General features: G+C 45.8%; 1 protein-coding gene and 1 long non-coding RNA gene across 3 annotated transcripts in view; one reads left to right on the top strand and one right to left on the bottom strand.

The window, feature by feature from the left end:
• ARHGAP39 (Rho GTPase activating protein 39) overlaps positions 1-17,795 on the bottom strand; it is a 1,402,702-nt gene that overhangs the window by 1,267,799 nt on the left and 117,108 nt on the right. The window lies entirely within an intron of this gene.
• Positions 1-17,795, top strand: part of LOC138497997 (uncharacterized) — a 216,548-nt gene that overhangs the window by 99,108 nt on the left and 99,645 nt on the right. Inside the window, exon 2 of the long non-coding RNA XR_011278683.1 lies at positions 603-668. This is a non-coding gene — a long non-coding RNA (uncharacterized lncRNA). The remainder of the gene's footprint in view (positions 1-602; positions 669-17,795) is intronic.

Raw genomic sequence — 17,795 nt, 5'->3', positions numbered from 1 at the left:
TAGTACAGCGACTCGAGACCCACAAAATGGCCGTCGCCATCACAATTGGGCCATCCAGGCTCCACACACCATTAAAGTATGTTGAGTTCTTTCCCAAAACATGGCCGCGATACCCGACACTGGTATCTATTGTACTAGACATTGAAGACGGACTCTTGTGAGTCTGTCGCTATGACAACCTTCCTGCAACAATATCTAGGTAGAGGACGCCATTCGGCACCCCCTCGAGTAAAGGAAGCGCGCGATCAAACGCGAAAACACAGCAGACAGGTAAGAGACCATCCGAAAAGTGCAGCTCGCGTTTGAAATGGCAATCTACTATTAATGAGTGAAATGTAGACGGAACGCTGCGTGACCATAATTATCAAAAGAAAATGTAACTTACAAGCTAATTGCAAACATTACGTTATTCAACAGATTTAAAGGCAACATCTAATCTAAATACTTACGTGATACTAAACTAACCTTAGAAGGCTTTTATCTGAGACTCAATAACGGCAATTAATGCGGAGAGATGAGAAATCAGTAATGTACAAGTTAACATGCACTATCAAGATATAACCAAGACATACAGTCTTAATCATGATATTTGTGTTCTTAAGGGATCCAACCCGGATAATGGCGAGCAGAGACGCTATATAAGTATTAGGGGCACACAAGACCATAAGGTAACATGTAATTACTTACCTATTCTTGGAATACACATGTGGACATTCAAAATGTTCTAAATCAATAGACTAAATCATCTTTCCCCCCCATCTCTCTTTTTCTCTTCCCATGTATCCTCCCCATCACCACCCCTTTTATGTGGCTTTGTTTTCAACTTTATATGCTTTTAATTTTCATTACATAATTGTATACGTTTCTCATGCTATTTCACAATGGTTATTGTATTTGTTCCAATGATGTTATTTTTGGGAATATGTCTTATAACAGTTTATATATTGACAACTCAGTTGAGCAGCCATGATTTGAAAAAGGCCTCAAGGAAGGCCGAAACACGTGTCATCAAGAAGGGCACCTCTTTGTAAATAATAAATCACTTTGCAACATATCTTTGGGCGCAGTCTCCATTCTGGGTCTACACTCTATATTCCCCCATGGGCGTTGCTAGGAGGGGGCCGAGGGGGCTTTAGCCACGGGTTCTTTGCTATAGCCCTGGATAGAAGCTCAGGGACAACAACCAAAAAGGCTAGCTAGCCCCGAGTCCCGACAGTCCCGACCTTAGCATATCCCCAGATCTTCTCCAGACCTAGCAACACCCCAGGCACTGCCACACCGATTACCCTGGGCACTCACTCTCGTTTCCGTAGTTGATGCCAGTCGCTACTCTCCAGACTTCAGAGGTGATGGGAAGGGGGAGATTGTAAAGGTGGAAATTAGAAGAACTAGTCCAAACTAAGGCAACATCTAGATCTGTTGCTTTCCATACCTATTTTGGACACCGTTCCCCAAGTAGAGGAAGCTTGGGTGAAGCAGGCTTCCAGAAATTCGTCCAGGAGGGCGAACATTCTCTGACCAAGCCTCTCACCTTTGGACATTAAGGAAATAGAATAGCAGCATCTAACCATGTCAAATAAAATAGGAATCTGTGTCCAGACTAAAGACACTGGCTAGTGCTAGCAATCATCTCACTTGGAGAACAGTGGCGAAGACCCAGCTCAATAACCTGGAAGTAGAACATAGCAGAGGGATTGCGCCCGCGAGCGCCGAGTGATGACATGCGTGCTGTCACTCCTTTTTCTGCACAGGTCTTTTATGCCATAACAGAACCAGGAGGTACGACAGGAGGGCATGTTGGTAGCAGAGGGGACACCCAAGTAACGGCAGAGAGCGAAGCACATGTGAGGTGGGTTCCATTTTTAAATATACAGCATCTTAAAAAGCAGTTTGGGGATTGGAGGGAACCGGATGTAAAAGTACCTTTAAACCTGGAGTAGCGTTGCTGAGAGTAAAATGGACCAGGATTAATCTCTGGCAATGGGGATTGTCATACAAGAGCATTTAGGAGCTAATGATTAAGAGTAGTGTATTTCTTAACACTACCTTATTTCAAACAAATCTATGTATGATCAAAGTGTCATGACTGCAGTTTATGTTGCGACCCAGTCAATCGGACGTGTAAGGAAGCCTCCATCCAGTGCCAAGAAAATGGTCGAAAGCCTGTGAATTAAGGGACCCAAACTGTGCAAGGCTTTTAATCCAACACTACGAAATCAACAGAGCCACCTTAACGTCAGAGTAATCATGAAAACAAGACTGCACAGGGAAGCCTTTCTGAGTGACATCCATGGAAGTTTGGCGCTACGGAATATAGGAAGTTCTAACTGATTAGGCCTTTGGTTAAGTGTGGGCTGTCATGATGAATGATTAAAGAAGTTTTTGGCGGCATCTAATTAAAGATAATAAGACCAAACGCAATACCACCCACCTCCTTACCCACTCACTCTGTCCCTCTCCCTAGATCCACAGGCTCTACAACACATGTCCTCATCAGCCCTGTGTAAGATCTCCCTTAGTCCTCTGGCCTATTGTGGGTGATAAAAACAGAAACGTAACCATCTACACCACACCTAACACACACCGCTCACGCGACACCATATCTCCTTGTCTTTTTTAGTAGTTGTGTTCCACATAGAAAAACGGTCGCACAATGACATTGAAGTATAATGAGAAAAACCTTAGATAAATAAATAGTCCTACACTAATCCACATTCAGTTGAATACATTGAAACAGTGTCTATTAGGATAGCTCCAAAACAACCTCCTAGTTCCTTTTTGTCAGGAATTGCCATCCGGTAAGCGCATAGAAGCCCAGGCTTTTTTAAAATTTTTATTAATAAAATGATGTGGTTACTTCCATCTCAAGAAAGGGGTCTGCTAATCGGAACCCCCTTCAGAATGCTCCACTAAAGGTCATGGGTCCGCCTTTTGACAGATGCGGTTAAGAGCAAAGTCAATGCAGACAGAGGTTGCATTTATATCTGCACTATAAACCGGAACCATAATAATGATCATAAACTACTTTCTGGTGGCTTGGTAATTTTGAAATAAAAGCCATGCATAGGTTTTGGTATGGTGGCTTGTTCAATTAAAGAAACGTCTGATTTGTAGAATGCACAGGACAACATTGCCAGTCCAGGCTAGCTATGGAAGGGTTGTGTCTTGTGTGCATTCTAGTCAGAGTGCCTGTCCATGTGCATCATCCAGCAGGACAATGGGCAGGAAGATCGCACCTCTCTTTGATACTTTGTGAGGCTGGGTAACACCTTTCACCAACCACGCAGCTCTCAACAGGAGCCTCCTGGCAAACAAGCTTCAATGTGACATACCCTAAACAGAAGGGGCAGTCTCATACATGGAAGGTGCATACCAAAGGGCCTCTGAAGAGCAGGCTTAGAAGGGGGGGATTAGACAGTCTAACAGAGCAGAATACAATAGAGGGAGGGTTCGTCCATCCTGGTTTTCTGTGGGCTTCTCTCTCCTTCCTGTCTCCAACACTTCCTGTAAAGTAAAGCACTTTGGGTATGATGTAAGAAGGCAAAGGTCACTTCCCACGGATGGACTCCTTAAAGCAAGCTTGCTTTTACCCATTCCTAGGTTGCCTTTTGCCTTTATAAGAAAGGGTTCTCCCGCTACATCCTTGATTTATTTTGGGTCTTCAATGACTCCAATGAGAATTTGGTTGGTCCCGGTTGGTAGAGCAGTCCTTTTCAAAGTATTCCAGTTGTGAGGTGAAGGCATGTGTTCCAAGGCAGAATAAAGCTCTGCTCCTTATGCATCTGCAGGGCATATTGGTAGTAAACTGATTTTGGAACAAGACCTGCCCGTCTACCAGCTGCACTAGTACCAGGACCACTTTGTGGAGGTGAAGGGCTAGTGCAAGTGCAAGCTAGCTTCCACTGGGTTGGAAGCGAAGAGAACAAGGACCAATCTTGTCCCTCAGCCCCTGGACTGTGACTCACCGCAATAGAAGAAGAAAAGTAGCTGGTTTTCTGCATTCCATGGTGTTGAACAGTCATCGAACCAGAGTCGATGACTGTTTCGAAAGACCAGGACTGGTGGTGCTGCATTTGGTAATTCTTCAAACCAGCTCGACCCCACATTGTACCAACCAGAGCATATTACTCATCCGGCTCGAACCACCATATTTTCATTGCGGACGACTTCGAACTGCCACATCTCGAATAACGTGTTGAACCACCAGCATCTTTGCATCGGCACAAGCTCGATTGTCGAAGCGACCATGGTGAACTCAAAGAATTGCAATGCTGAACGCCGCCTTTGAACTGCACAGGGCTACTGCTTCGAACAGACTCGACTCCAGCTCGCCACTTGTACCAGCACAACTCACTGCATCCAAACCTGGCACGATCTGCAAAAACAGAATCCTGAAGCCGGATTCGACGCCATCAAACTGCCAAGAACTGAGAAAGGTCCTCCCATTGAGAGAAACCAGCTCCCTTTGTATACTTTTGGGACTCTAGAGACTGCTAAACCACCCATGGGCACCTTTCTGCAACAAGATAGCCTTTTTGGTAACTTTCTGATCTATTACCTTTCACCCGTGCTACATTACCCAGGGCACTTGCATCATCTATAATATGCATATTCTGTGTTCGTTCCACAGGGATGGCTTTCTGGTAGAGTTTTTAATGGACACTTATTATTGTATATGGTGCGTTTAAAGTATATATATTTTTCTAGAATCTTGATTGCCCATTCCTTTATTTTGGATTGTTGCATCGTTGCTGTTTGGGTTGCTACAGTCAGTGCATTCACACCCCTTAAAGATTATATTCTGGCCACAGCCCACATTAACATTAAACCAAGAGTCTATCTCTTGGCTGTGACCGTTTCACCTCTATGATTGCGATCACTGTTGGTTTGTAGTAGTGTGACGGCTGAGTAGGCCGTTTAGCCACTACTCAAACGTGTACTCCTGCAGGGCAGTAGTCATTTCATCACAATTAGCCTCAGAGCATAGTGACGCCATCTCACTGTGGAGTGGAATGGAATGATGTAATAGATTGGAGAAGTATGCCTATGAGTCTATATAATTATCACGAGATAGCATTAATTGGTATAACCAGTCCCAAATCACCACTTGACAATGGAATACCATGCCTGGGAATATAAGCAACTCAAGTCAGTTTGGCCACGTGTTGACTTACCCCTGATTTCCACAGGATGCATCCATAACCCGATGCAGAGAATAAGGTTTACAAGGATTTTGACAGACTGGTCAAGAACAGCAGCAGGTGAAGGGCATGATTTTTTAGAGGTGAAAGGGTCTGAAATAAAATGTATATTCATCTGGGATTGAAGGTGTACAAAACCGAACTGAAACCTGACTATTTTAAACAAGCTTTAGGAAGGTTCTAATATTGCAGCAACCAGCATCTTACAATCTTCAGCCAGACGCATGATTTGCAGTTATTGGAATAGTCTCCCATGTGGATTTTTACAAATACTAAAAAAGTGGTAGACAGTCAGGGAGATACGAATAAAAAATACTAACATCTCTGTATAGGAGACTACGGTAGGAACAATTATAAACAAGCATTGGCAATGACAACAGTTTGGGTGTTTGTGTAGGCATGGGAAAGGCACTGCCAGACACTGCCGTAGTGGTATTAACTTGACACTGACGGGTGCAGGTGCAAAATAGTCTGAGTACCTGGGCATCTAATAGCATCTAATAGCAATGCCTGGCAAATACCTACTACTTATGCACAAGTCAAAACTGTTGGCTTTGCCAGTGCTTGTTTTTAACAGGACTTCAGTGAAGGAAACATAGTGTTTATAAATCGAGTGACTGAACGTAGACCTGTTTATAATATCATTAACTCTCAGAAGACTGCTTTGAAAAAACTCTAGTAGGCAAGTAAGAGTACACACGTTTGATGGTAAGGTCTGAATAAAGCGAGCTCAAAGAATTATAATGAGGAGGTATTTTGGCCAGGGAGTGGCAGGTACTGTATGGGAATGGCTATAGGGATTAGTATGGTGATAGGTAGTCAATGGGTGGTAACACTTGTGTATAGGCGTGTTATAAATGCCATATATCGTAATACCTACAAGCTTTGTTTCCCTCATCATATGCCATTTCTCCCTATCTGTACTCTAATGCAATAGTTTCAGCTTATAGTTGGAGCAAGCGCCACCCAATAGCCTAAACTAAAAAAGGAGTAGAAATACCAAAAGAGGTACTTTGATCTTTGATGGTTGCTAATCTTCTCAAAGTACATGGGTAAGGACTAAATCAGAGAGAAATAGATAGTTACAAACTGTATTACAGAATACCAGAATAAGATCAGAAAACTAAACGAGACACGAAGAAAGTAGGCTAGAAGGGAGAATGTTAGCCTACAGATGAGGCAACTGCAGTGTCCGCCATAGAGATTAGAATCAAAGTGTGTAATTTGACGATTCGCAAGGTGTCACTTCTCTCGAAGAGGGAGCCCTTTTCCATGAGGGTAAGGAGGTGCCGGCCGCTACCAAATAGTCCTCTTAGGGGTGGTTTAATGCGGGAAGACCTAATGGGGAGGGACTCCCCCTCTAGGCACAAGGACGATCACCTAGAGTACAGCCCATTGAGTAACGCCACACCCCAACATTCCATTCCCTATCCCCCCACCCCCGACAGTCAGACCCATTTAATTGAGAGTAAACCAATGTATGTTTGTAACATATGGAATATAGCTAAAGCAAAAAGTACTAGGACAAAGAAGAGCACAAGAGACCTGAAGATGACTGACTGTGCTAGAACTGGTACGAGGTGGCTCAGAGGAGGCATGAAGATCAAGTTGTCAACAGAAACAAAGGACTTTGACAATCTCCCAGGACGGGACTGGCAATACTGTATAAGAAGAGATGATGGACTAAAACATGTCAAGCCCAGCCGGGAGAGGCAACAGGCGTGAAACCAGCAGGAGTTTCAAATGCTGTAAGCAGACCGGACTCTCAGAAGAAAGCCGGCGAAGCTGAAAAGGGAGTTCTCCGTGGGTCCAGCTGGAGCAGACCCAAACGCAAAGCAGGAGAGAAGAGCCAAGCAGCAGAGCATGGAGCTACCACAGTGCTGTTAAAGCCAGAGGGAGAAGGGGAGAAGTCCAAAGAATCGGCGAGTCAGACCCCCGTCCCAGGAAGTTCCAGTGGCAAACCACATTCCCTCCAAAGGTACTGGGAGATAAGAGAGACAAGGAGGGGACTCCAGGGTGGAAGAGAGATGGGTCGGGTACCCTAACAATTGTGTACCTAGCATCCGAGGAGAGCTTTCTCATCGCAGTGGCAACATTAAGCCCACTGACCACCAGAGACGGGTCAGGGACCATAGCCATTACAAACCATGCATCCGAGGAGAGCTTCCTCATCGCAGTGGCAACAGCAAACCCACATAATACCAGAGAAGGGTTGAGGACCCTAAACAGTGCAAACTGAGTATTGGAGGAGAACTTCCTCATCGCAGTGGCAGCAATAAGCCCACTGACTAACAGTGAAGGGTCTGGGAACCCAACATAAGTAAACTTGGCATCCAAGGAGAACATCCACGCCGGGGGGGGACCAATATAAGCCCATTGAACACCAAAGAAGGATTTGGGACTTTGACCACACTAAGGCAGGGTGTAAAGTGTAAATCAAGCTGAAGATCACGAAAAAAGGCATTTTAGACACCAGGAGAAGAGAGTCAGTCTCCTTGTGAGGAGGCTAAAATCATTGGAACATACTTGAGAGACGCTAGGGGAAGGGAATCAATCACCCTGGTCTTATTTTGAACTGAACAGACCAACACCAGGAGAAGGGAGTCATTCTCCTGGTCCAGAACTGTGAGTTTTGCTGAAGATGTCAGGTGAAGGGAGTCATTCCCCTGGCTTTACTGTAAAGACCAATATCAGGAGAAGGGAGTCGTTCTCCGGGCCTAGGACAAGGAGTTGTGTAAAGGATGTGTGAGACCTGCAAGCCAGGGGAAGGGAGTCACTCCCCCTAGCATTCTTGTTGCAAGAGAACATTATTTTAAACACTATCAGAGTATCAGGGGAAGGGAGACATTCTCCTGGAGAAGGAACTTTCTGTTGGATTATTCTTTCTTTGTAGTGTAAGGGCTAAAAGTAGGTCGTGGCCCAGGACAGTGGAGTTTGATTTGGTTAAGCATTCTGACAGATCCGTTCGTATTAGTTTTGAGGCAGGGAAATCCCTCTTAGAAGATGGGGATAGTGAGGTCCTTTTTATGCACATGTAAAGATTTATAACCACCGCCATGCCACCATTGTGTCAGCTTCATTCTTTGCCACCCTTACAGTAAAAAAAGAACACAGCGGAGAAGCAAGCAAACTTAAACCAGAGTACACTATTGCCCCAAGAATGGGAAGAAAAATGTTCCAAGTTTGCAGCACTCATTTTTAGTTGTGGCTATTCAATTGTGTAAGGAACTCATGGTGGCAACAGTAAAGACAGGCACAATTGATCACAGTTCAAGGATATTTATTAAACTGTATGCATGGGTGAGAAAAATGCCTAAACTAAACCGAAAGCTAAGATGGGAGCAAGCTACGACCATCAAATAATAAGGCAGTCCAAGCGTCCTGTCAAATAAAAAGGGCCTATACTAAAAAACCTATTGCCCATCCTTACCACTAAGTTACAAAAAGAGTGTGGGATATTTTTCACCAGAAAAGAAAGAAGTCTTCACAAAATGATAAGTCGGGATGGCATGGTAGGGTCTCCCTTCCCCGCGTTTTTAGCACGGGACAAGGCAGGCTTTCGAGCACAGCACACTCTTGGGCCTCTCCAACACGAGGTTCACAAGTCTATTTCACAATAACAGAACCTTCAAGGGTCAAGTCTCTTTTCTCAAGATATCTTGCCTTAGAAGGCCTGCTGGATCAAGACAACAAATGAAAGTTCCTTTGGTGGTCTTGCACCTTGGGCAATTGCTCTTCACCCTTGGGGCCTCCCTCCGCTGGGCTCGGATCCTCTTTCCAAAATGGGCCTCACTCCGTCGGGTTCTCTACAGCCTTCTTTAACACAGTTCATGATTTGCTCATTTTCATCAGAAAGCGTGGGTTCCCTTTTCCTAGCTTTCCTTCAGCATCCCTCTGTCGGGTTCACACTTGCCTTATTCCACAGTTTACAATCTCATCAGAAAGTGGGGTTCCCTTGCCCTACCTTTCTCTCTGGAATGGGTCAGAGACTTTCGATTGCACAAGGGATTTGACATGACGCTTGTAGGATCACTCGGACATCTCACGCCACCCTTTCCTAGGTCCTTCTGATACTTGCAGTTTCAACACAAACAAAAAGGGCCAGCGAGAGTCCTTCGAATGAGCACTCCTGCAGCACCTGACCACTTTCAGGTGGCACTTGTCTGGGCTTTACCCAAAAGTGTACACGTACACGCACACGCACACACACACACACACCCCACCACTGCGCCCCCCCTGCTTCTGGAGTCAAGGACGGTACCACGGTAGCCATCTGTTCCTCCACATGCCAGCTGGGACTCCCGGTCTTATGAATTCCCTTTCGGAGGCTTTGCAGGTCTGAGTTGAAAAGAACAATGGCAATTCCACCTTCGTCGTCCCTCCAAGTCTCGTAGCCTTTCTCTTCCGTTTGAACTGCCGGTCCAGTACAGCTGTGTCCTCGTGCTTTCAGCCTTGCTCATAGTGTGCCCTCGTGCTCTGCCTTTTCTCCCTGTGGGGAAGGTAAAGGGCCATCAGGTGTGCGTGGTTATTGTCAATTGCCTGACCCCTGTGTGTTAGGACATGTCAGGTAAACGGTTCTGGTGTTAGTCCATTGTCTGTTACGGTGTAAGAAAGTGTTTGTGTCAGAAAAGGGGGTGGGGGGTAGAGCTTCTAAATGTCCTACAGGGTAGGGGGTACTGTGTAACGCCCAAGGGTGTCCCACATCCACTTGCCAAAGACCCATCATCCAGGTGATCCTCCTCCACTGGTACACCCCCAGGCACTGGATCCAATAGCAATGGTGATGTCCTGGCCACCTGGATGACAGAACTCCGGGGACTAGCGGGTGAGACACCTTCAGGTTTCTCACAATGGCTAATGTGAAACTACTGCACTGCAGTATAGCTGGGAGGGAGAAGACATGTGAAAAAGGACATACAGTTTATGGGTATTTGGTTATTTACCCACCCATCGACTGCCCAGGACCATGCTCATCCCCAAGGCCGTTCCCACCCACTGCGGCCCCTCCCCTCCCAAACCACATTATCCTGTGATCTCTTTGAGCTAGATCTAGCAAGCAGTAAAATCAAACTTTGGCCTGCCTGGATTATTTTCCAAGTAGTCTGCTGGTAAGCTAATGACTTAATTGCAGTTGTAAATGCACCACTGGCAAAATAAAAAGGTTGTATTTGCGTGTGCCTTCAGCCACTGAATTCACATTGGTTTCCTGGAGTGCTAAAAACAAGCACTGACAAAGCCAACAGTTTGGTTTGTATACTGGTATTACGTAGGCATTGTCCAGGCACTATGAGCCTATGTCAAGCTAATCGTACCCATTTTCAGCCTTTACCATCTCATAGCCAGATAGTGCAGTTATACAGTGCCTGGTAAATGCTTATTCCATGTAGACACAGAAGAAAAAAGAAAAAAACTGTTGGCTTTGGCAGTGCTTGCTTGGGCTATGCAGTAAATCACAGTACTCCCGGTTAACTAGAGAGAGTAGAAGAACAAGTTACTTACCAACTGGTAACGTTCTTTTGATTGGATGTTCCTCCAACGTATTCCTCATCTTAGATGTATTCCATCCAGCTTTGCTGCTCTTCGGAAATTTTTTCGGCAGAGGGCGCCGTGAGTCGATGTCGAGTCGATGGTCCCTCGAAGGCCTCCGTCGAGGGTGACGTCATCGGGTGTATAAGTAGCATGCACGGCGTCCGTTGGCCTCAGTTCTGTTTTTCCCCTTTTTATCTTTGATTTTGTACTGTGTAGATTGTGCCGGCAGACAGGTATCAGCCTTGCGAGAGTTGAGTTGGCAATAACCCGGAAAAATCTACAGACCTACCTGTAGTTTTCCTCTCTTTTCTCGCAAGGCCTTCCCCGTCATCGCCTGAGACTTCGTACAAGCCTTCATGTCGTGTCCTTCTCCGAGGCACCACAAACACTCTCGGTGCGGGTCTGTGATCGACATTTTTGAACCGCACAACTTGCACTTTTTGAAACCCGATCTCGGGGTCGTGGTCGGCGTCGATGACGAGGACATATTCGTTTATTTACTATTCTTCACAGAAGTCGAGGCGCGCCGAATCTCCGAAGCAACATATACTGCGGAAAAACGGAACTGAGGCCAACGGGAGCCGCGCGTGTTACTTATATACCCGATGACGTCACCCACGACGGAGGCCTTTGAGGGACCATCGACTCAACGACGTCCACGCACGGTGCCCTCTGCCGGAAAGTTTTCCGAAGAGCAGCAAAGCTGGATGGAATACATCTAAGATGAGGAATACGTTGGAGGACACAATCCACTCGAATAGGCAATTTTTCTACTCTCATATTTCAGGAAGAAGGGCTTTTTCACCTATTGTTAAACCCACCACAACATTGATGGTGTCCGATTGAACAGCTGTAAAAGACATCTACCACGCGTGCTCGGCGACGCGCTGACTTCAGGCGGTGCTCCTGCAATCACAGTAATGGGCTCTGCCACAGGTTGTCACTCCAGATCACTGCTCTATCGTCCCACCTCAGGAACACTACCCACCTCAGCGAGGCTGCCAACGATTGTAAGGGCAAAACACCAGGCAATGTCATTTTGAGGGACGATCATAGATCTGCTGAGTGGAAAGAAACAAAGTAACAATGCTGTGTTGACCCCATTCACCAAGGCAAGCTTCAGAGGATTGTCGTTCACATTCAACGTCATGCAAACAAGTGGAATGGCTGAAACTTATTCAAATAATCTGCATCAGTATTGACATTTCCAGAATTGGGCTACAATATTCAGGTGATGGAGGTCTCCCATTAAATATTAGGTTTAAATCCAGGAAGGTAGATTGTCTGCAAATATCTGCACATACAGGGAATGATGAAAAGACAATAGACTCCTTTTGTGCAATCATTCAAACAGACCGGCTGCAGGGAAGATAAGAGATGCTGCAAACAGCGTATAAATCCAATACATCTTTGAGATATTGGATCCGGGGTCCACACCGTGACCACAAAGTTAAGACATTGGGCCTCATTCCAACTATGCCAGTATCCTGGCAGTAGAGCCGCCAGGATACTGGCAAAAGTTGTTACCGTTTCAAACACCCAGTCCAGAGGCATTGCTGCCGGATTACCGGTCCCGGAGTGACTGTGAAAGTCCCCATTCATGGCGTCCCATATGACTCCATGATGGGATTTGCTTGCAAAGCCGATGTCAGTAATGAGGGCTTTTTTGTCGGTAGGGCTTCTGACTTACCTCGCCAGGAGCCAATCGGCAAACCCGTAGTAGGCTGGTCCGTTAAAGTGCCGATATCCATGAATACCAGCACTTTTTTACCAGATTGGCTGACTCGGAATGAGGCCCACTGTCTTGACTTTCCCTCTTTTGTGCAAACATTCAACCAATGAGAGGCTAGGAATATCCATGACAAACAAGGGAGAAGTACTTGGTAATGCTCTACATGTCCATGATGATACTTAGCCAAGGTGGTGCGAGAGTTGCGAGTTCAACACTCCCGAGTATTCCAGCAAGCAAGGTCAACCAATAAAGTCGCTTCGGCCAAACTGACAAGTATCTTACAATCTCTTTCAACACCCCGCCTTTTCTTATGCCAGGAATAGTACTCACGAATCTTCGGGTTTTATCAGGATGTTTGTAGAGGAGAGAGACGTCCCCCCGGGAGTCCAGAGACCGCGAGTAGTACTCTGTGCACCCAGGGGGCCACCCCGTGGGAAACCCTCGCGGGGAAGAAAACCCAGAATCAGACAGGTTCCGATTGTGAATAGTAGTCCGCAGGATTCAATGAAGAGTAGAATAGTAAGCTTGCTGTTCGATTGAAGACTGGATGCTGAGGACAAGTAATCCAAGGTAAGTTTCTGAGGAGGAACCCAACAATACCGGGAGAAGTGAACTGACACTCGAGAGACGAGACTCCAGAGGAAGAAGAGGAGAAAGAAACAAAGTGACAGCAGGAGGAGAGGAGCCGAGGGTAAGCTGATAGCGGAAGGAGGAAAGGAGCAGAGAGAGAAATGGAAAACAGAAGCTGTGAGCACAGGAGTGGCAGAAGCCAAAGCGGAGAATAAGATGCCGAGAGGGGCTAGGAGCAGCTAACACAGGTGGATGAGAAGCAGCGAACGGCCAGAATTTGGCAGACGCCGTGCCGAGGAAAGGTGCTGCGAGCAGCTAGAACGGCAAAAGCCGAGCTAAAGAAAGGGAAATGGATGCGAGTGAAAGGACTGCTGGAGAGTACAGAACCAAGGGTTAGGGAGCAATGCATACACGTGAAAGAGTAGCAACGCAGAGTGTGTTAGTGATTCAGTGTATAAGTAGGAGTGATCACGCGGAAAGCTGAGTACGAGAACTAGACCTGCACTGTTAGGTATTGGAAACGTTATCCAACAGGCGCCATCTTGAATTCCACTGGGTGCGCCGAGGATGGTGAATCTTACAGTGTTTCCAAAGACTTCTAGGGGTTTTCCTAACAGTATGCCCCTCCCGTGGGGTGGAAGGTCCGGGTTTCCACGGTTGAGACCTGTGGAATCGGCGCACCAGTGTAGGTGCATGAACTGCAGAAGCTGGTTCCCAAGTCCTGTCAGAAGGTCCATATCCTTTCCAATCTAGGAGATATTGAAGAACTCCCCGATGGTATCTGGAGTCCGCTATGGCTGATACTTCATATTCTTGTCCTTCAGAGGAGTCAATAGGCAATGGTTTGTTTCTATCTTGCCTTTGGAACCTGTCTGAAACATTGGCCTTTAACTGAGAAACATGGAATACATTATGTATCCTAGACCAAGGAGGTGGTAACTGAACGCGATATGCCACCTTCCCTACAGCTCCGGAAACTGTAAATGGACCAAAAAATTTGGGGGACAGTTTAGTAGGTATCAGTCTCTTTGGGAGGTATCGGGAGGACAACCATACCAAATCCCCTTGATGGTAAGTGGGTTCTTGGGATCTTCGCTTGTCAGCTTGTTTCTTAGTCTTTTCTTGTGTTTCCTTGAGAGCTGTACGGGCTAGGGCATGTCCAGACTGAATATTGGCCACCAATTCTTCTACTGCAGGAGAGTTGGTAATTCTGGGAGGAGTGGTAGGGATTATTACAGGATGATATCCGTAGGTACAGTAGAAGGGAGACATCTTGGTAGCAGAGTGTTGAGAATTGTTGTATGCTATTTCCGCATAGGGAAGGAAGTCGTCCCAGTTGTCTTGGGTAGCCGAAATGAAGCATCTAAGGTATTGTTCTAAAGACTGGTTCAGCCTCTCTGTCTGACCGTTAGATTGTGGATGATATCCAGAGGTCAGATCTCTTTGTATTCCTAAGGATTGGCATAGATTCTTCCAGAATGTCGATATATATTGTGGTCCCCTATCGGAAATGATGTTTTTGGGGAATCCATGCAATCGGAATATTGTCCGTAAGAAACAGGAGGCCCTCTGAGCTGCTGTTGGGAGTTTTTTCATGGGAATAAAGTGTGCCATCTTGGTCATTGAATCCACTGTCACCATTATCGTGGTATTATTATTTGAAGGTGGTAAGTCTACAATAAAATCTGTAGAGATTTTTTCCCCAAGGTTGGTCGGGTAGAGCGGGTTGGACCAGTTTTCCTACTGGGAGCCTCCTTGGTGTCTTTTCTTGCAGACAGATGACACACGAAGAAACGTAGTCTTTAACGTCTGCAGATAAGGTGGGCCACCAAAAATGACGGCTGATCAGTTCTTGAGTGTTGGCTATTCCTCTGTGACCTGCTACTCTGTGATCGTGGCACATGTGTAATACTTGTTGTCTTAGGTTTTCTGTAGGTACAAACAGATTAGTGCAAAAGTAATATAGACCATGTTCTTCCTGAAGCTGGTATTTCTGGATATCACTATCTTTTATGTTTTTCATTTGACTGCAGACATCTTGGAGAAATGAAGAGACTACAAAAACAAAGGTAGTTTGCGGAAATATCTTCTCCTTTACTGAATTGTCTTCTGTTTGTAGACTGCGAGACAAGGCATCAGCCATTTGGTTACAGGTGCCTGGAATGTGGGTGATCTTAAAATCAAAAGAAGAGAAGAAATAGGCCCATCGGGCTTGGCGGCTGTTTTGGCACTCGAAATTCTGAAGGACTTTAAGGTTCCGGTGGTCGGTTCTGATAGTTACGGGATGTCTTGCTCCTACCAGAAGATGTCTCCATTCTTGGCATGCCTTCTTAATGGCGAGCAATTCCTTTTCCAGAACCGTGTAGTTTTGTTCCGAGGAAGTCAAGGTTTTCGACATATAGGGAATGGGATGCTCTTTGCCGCTAAGAGAAGTCTGTTTCAAGACCGCTCCTATAGCTGAATGAGAAGCATCAGTCTCTAGAAGGAACGGTTTGGTTTGGTCTGGCAATCTAAGGATGGGAGCGGATGAAAAGGCAGACTTAAGTTCGTCGAAGGCTTGTTGTGTTTCCGTAGACCACACGTATTTCCTTCCTTTCTGTAGAAGTGTAGTCAATGGTTTGATGACTTTGGAGAAGTTGGGTATACATTTCCTGTAGAAATTCGCAAAGCCAACAAACCTTTGGATTTCTTTGACTCCTTGTGGAGCCTTCCAATGCAAAATGGCTTGTACCTTGGTGGGGTCCATGGAAGCCCCTTCTTTGGAAAGAATAAAGCCCAAATAAGGAATCTTTTCTTGATGAAACGAGCATTTCTCTAATTTGGCGAAAAGGTGATTGTCTTGTAGGCGATGTAGCACCTCTGAAACATGAGAAACGTGCTCCTGTAGATTGGTAGAAAAGATCAATATATCGTCGAGATATACAATCAGTGAATGAAGTAATAAATCTGAAAACAAGTGGTCAACGAATCTTTGGAAAACTGATGGAGCATTGGCCAGGCCGAAAGGCATAACGTGATATTCATAATGCCCAAAAGGGGTGCGGAATGCTGTCTTCCATTCGTCTCCGTCTTTGATCCGAATTAAATGATAAGCGCCTCTCAGGTCCAGTTTGGTGAAAATGGAGGCACCCCTTACCGCTTCTAAAATATCTTGAATCAAAGGCAAGGGATATCGATCCTTGTAGGTGACCCTATTTAAACCCCTATAATCGATGCACGGTCTCAGCTCCTTGCAGTCTTTTTTCGGTATGAAAAACAAGGACGCTCCAGCGGGACTTTTTGATTCCGTGATAAGTCCGTTGCGTAGATTTGTCTGAAGATATTCCTTCAGGGCTTCCTTTTCGGGATTAGAAAGGGTGTACATCCTTCCAAATGGGATCTGTGCGTCTGGCATGAGATCTATACTGCAATCTTCTCTCCGGTGCGGAGGCAGTACCTTGAATTCCTCGTTAGAGAATACTTTACAGTACTTGTGGTAACATTCCGGTAACAATTTCAGATTTAGCACCACTGCATTAGAGTTCTGAGAGATTACAGGGGCATTGGAGGTGTGTATACCTGTTGCACCGTTGTGTTGACATGTGGAGATACAGTATTCTGATCCCAGAAACATGGTTCCAGCCTTCCAATTGATATAGGGATTGTGTTTAGCCAACCAAGGTATTCCCAGGATTACCGGGTAGTGAGCTGCCTTAATGAGATCAAAGATCACCTCCTCTTCATGGGAAGATATCCTCATTGTGAGGACGGAAGTATTGGCTCGTATGGGTCCAGAGGATAAGGATTCTCCATCTACTCCGACTGGGACAGGTAATTCTTTAGCCATATGGGGTATCTTGTTCTTGTAAGCCCAATCGGTATCCATAAAAAGACCCGCTGCCCCGCAATCTACAAGAGCTGGAACGTTTTCGAGGGACCCGTCATTGAATCGGAGTGTTACCGGTAAAACCACCATTTGTGTTGAATTAGCCACTCCGTTGAGGGAACTCGGAGTCCCATGCACGTTCATGGTTCCCATTATGAACGGGTGAAGGCGTTTCCCGAACGGCGGGGAGGGACTAGGTTACAGTCCTTCAAAACATGCTTATCCGAACCACAGTACATACAGAGACCCAGAGAGCGTCTTCTGTTTCTCTCTTCTGAGGTAAGAGGACCTCTGGTGATTCCTATTTGCATAGGTTCTTCCTCATGGGTTCGTGAGTTCTTGGCAAATTCGCTTCTTACAGTTGGAGGAGGTCCTTTGGCTTTTCCCTTCTTCCTTTCTAAATTCCTTTCTTGGATTCGGTAATCCATCTGTAGAACGAGTGTAATCATCTCTGCGAGGTTATGCGGGCGAGGTACCCGAGACAGTTCGTCCTTCAAGTCTTCGTTTACGTTTCTCCTAAAAATAGTAATGAGGGCGTCATCTGCCCAGGCCGTTTCATGTGCCAGTTGCTTGAACTGTGTGATGTACGCCAGAATTTCCATTGTTCCTTGTTTCAGGTCTAAGAGGTTTTCTTGTGCAGAGACCACTAATTCTCTGCGTCCAAACATGGCCTGTAGGCTATGGGAGAACCCGGCTAAAGAGTCTAAGTGTTGATTATTAGTGATCACCAGGGGTGTGGCCCAAGCCAGAGCACTCCCAGAAAGGTTGGATATCATGAAGCTGACCTTGGATCGGTCGTTAGGAAAAAAGGCCGGTTTCAATGTAAATTGTACCGTACAAGAGTCAATAAATTCTTTTAGCTTCTTTGGATTGCCGTCATATTTCCCCATAGGGAGGG

The sequence above is a fragment of the Ambystoma mexicanum genome, chromosome 5q (assembly GCF_040938575.1).
Source record: "Ambystoma mexicanum isolate Mex_15411 chromosome 5q, UKY_AmexF1_1, whole genome shotgun sequence".
In the NCBI taxonomy this organism is placed as follows: Eukaryota; Metazoa; Chordata; class Amphibia; order Caudata; family Ambystomatidae; genus Ambystoma; species Ambystoma mexicanum.
The sequence above is the reverse complement of the archived record's forward strand: the minus strand, read 5'-3'. Positions and strand labels throughout refer to the sequence as shown.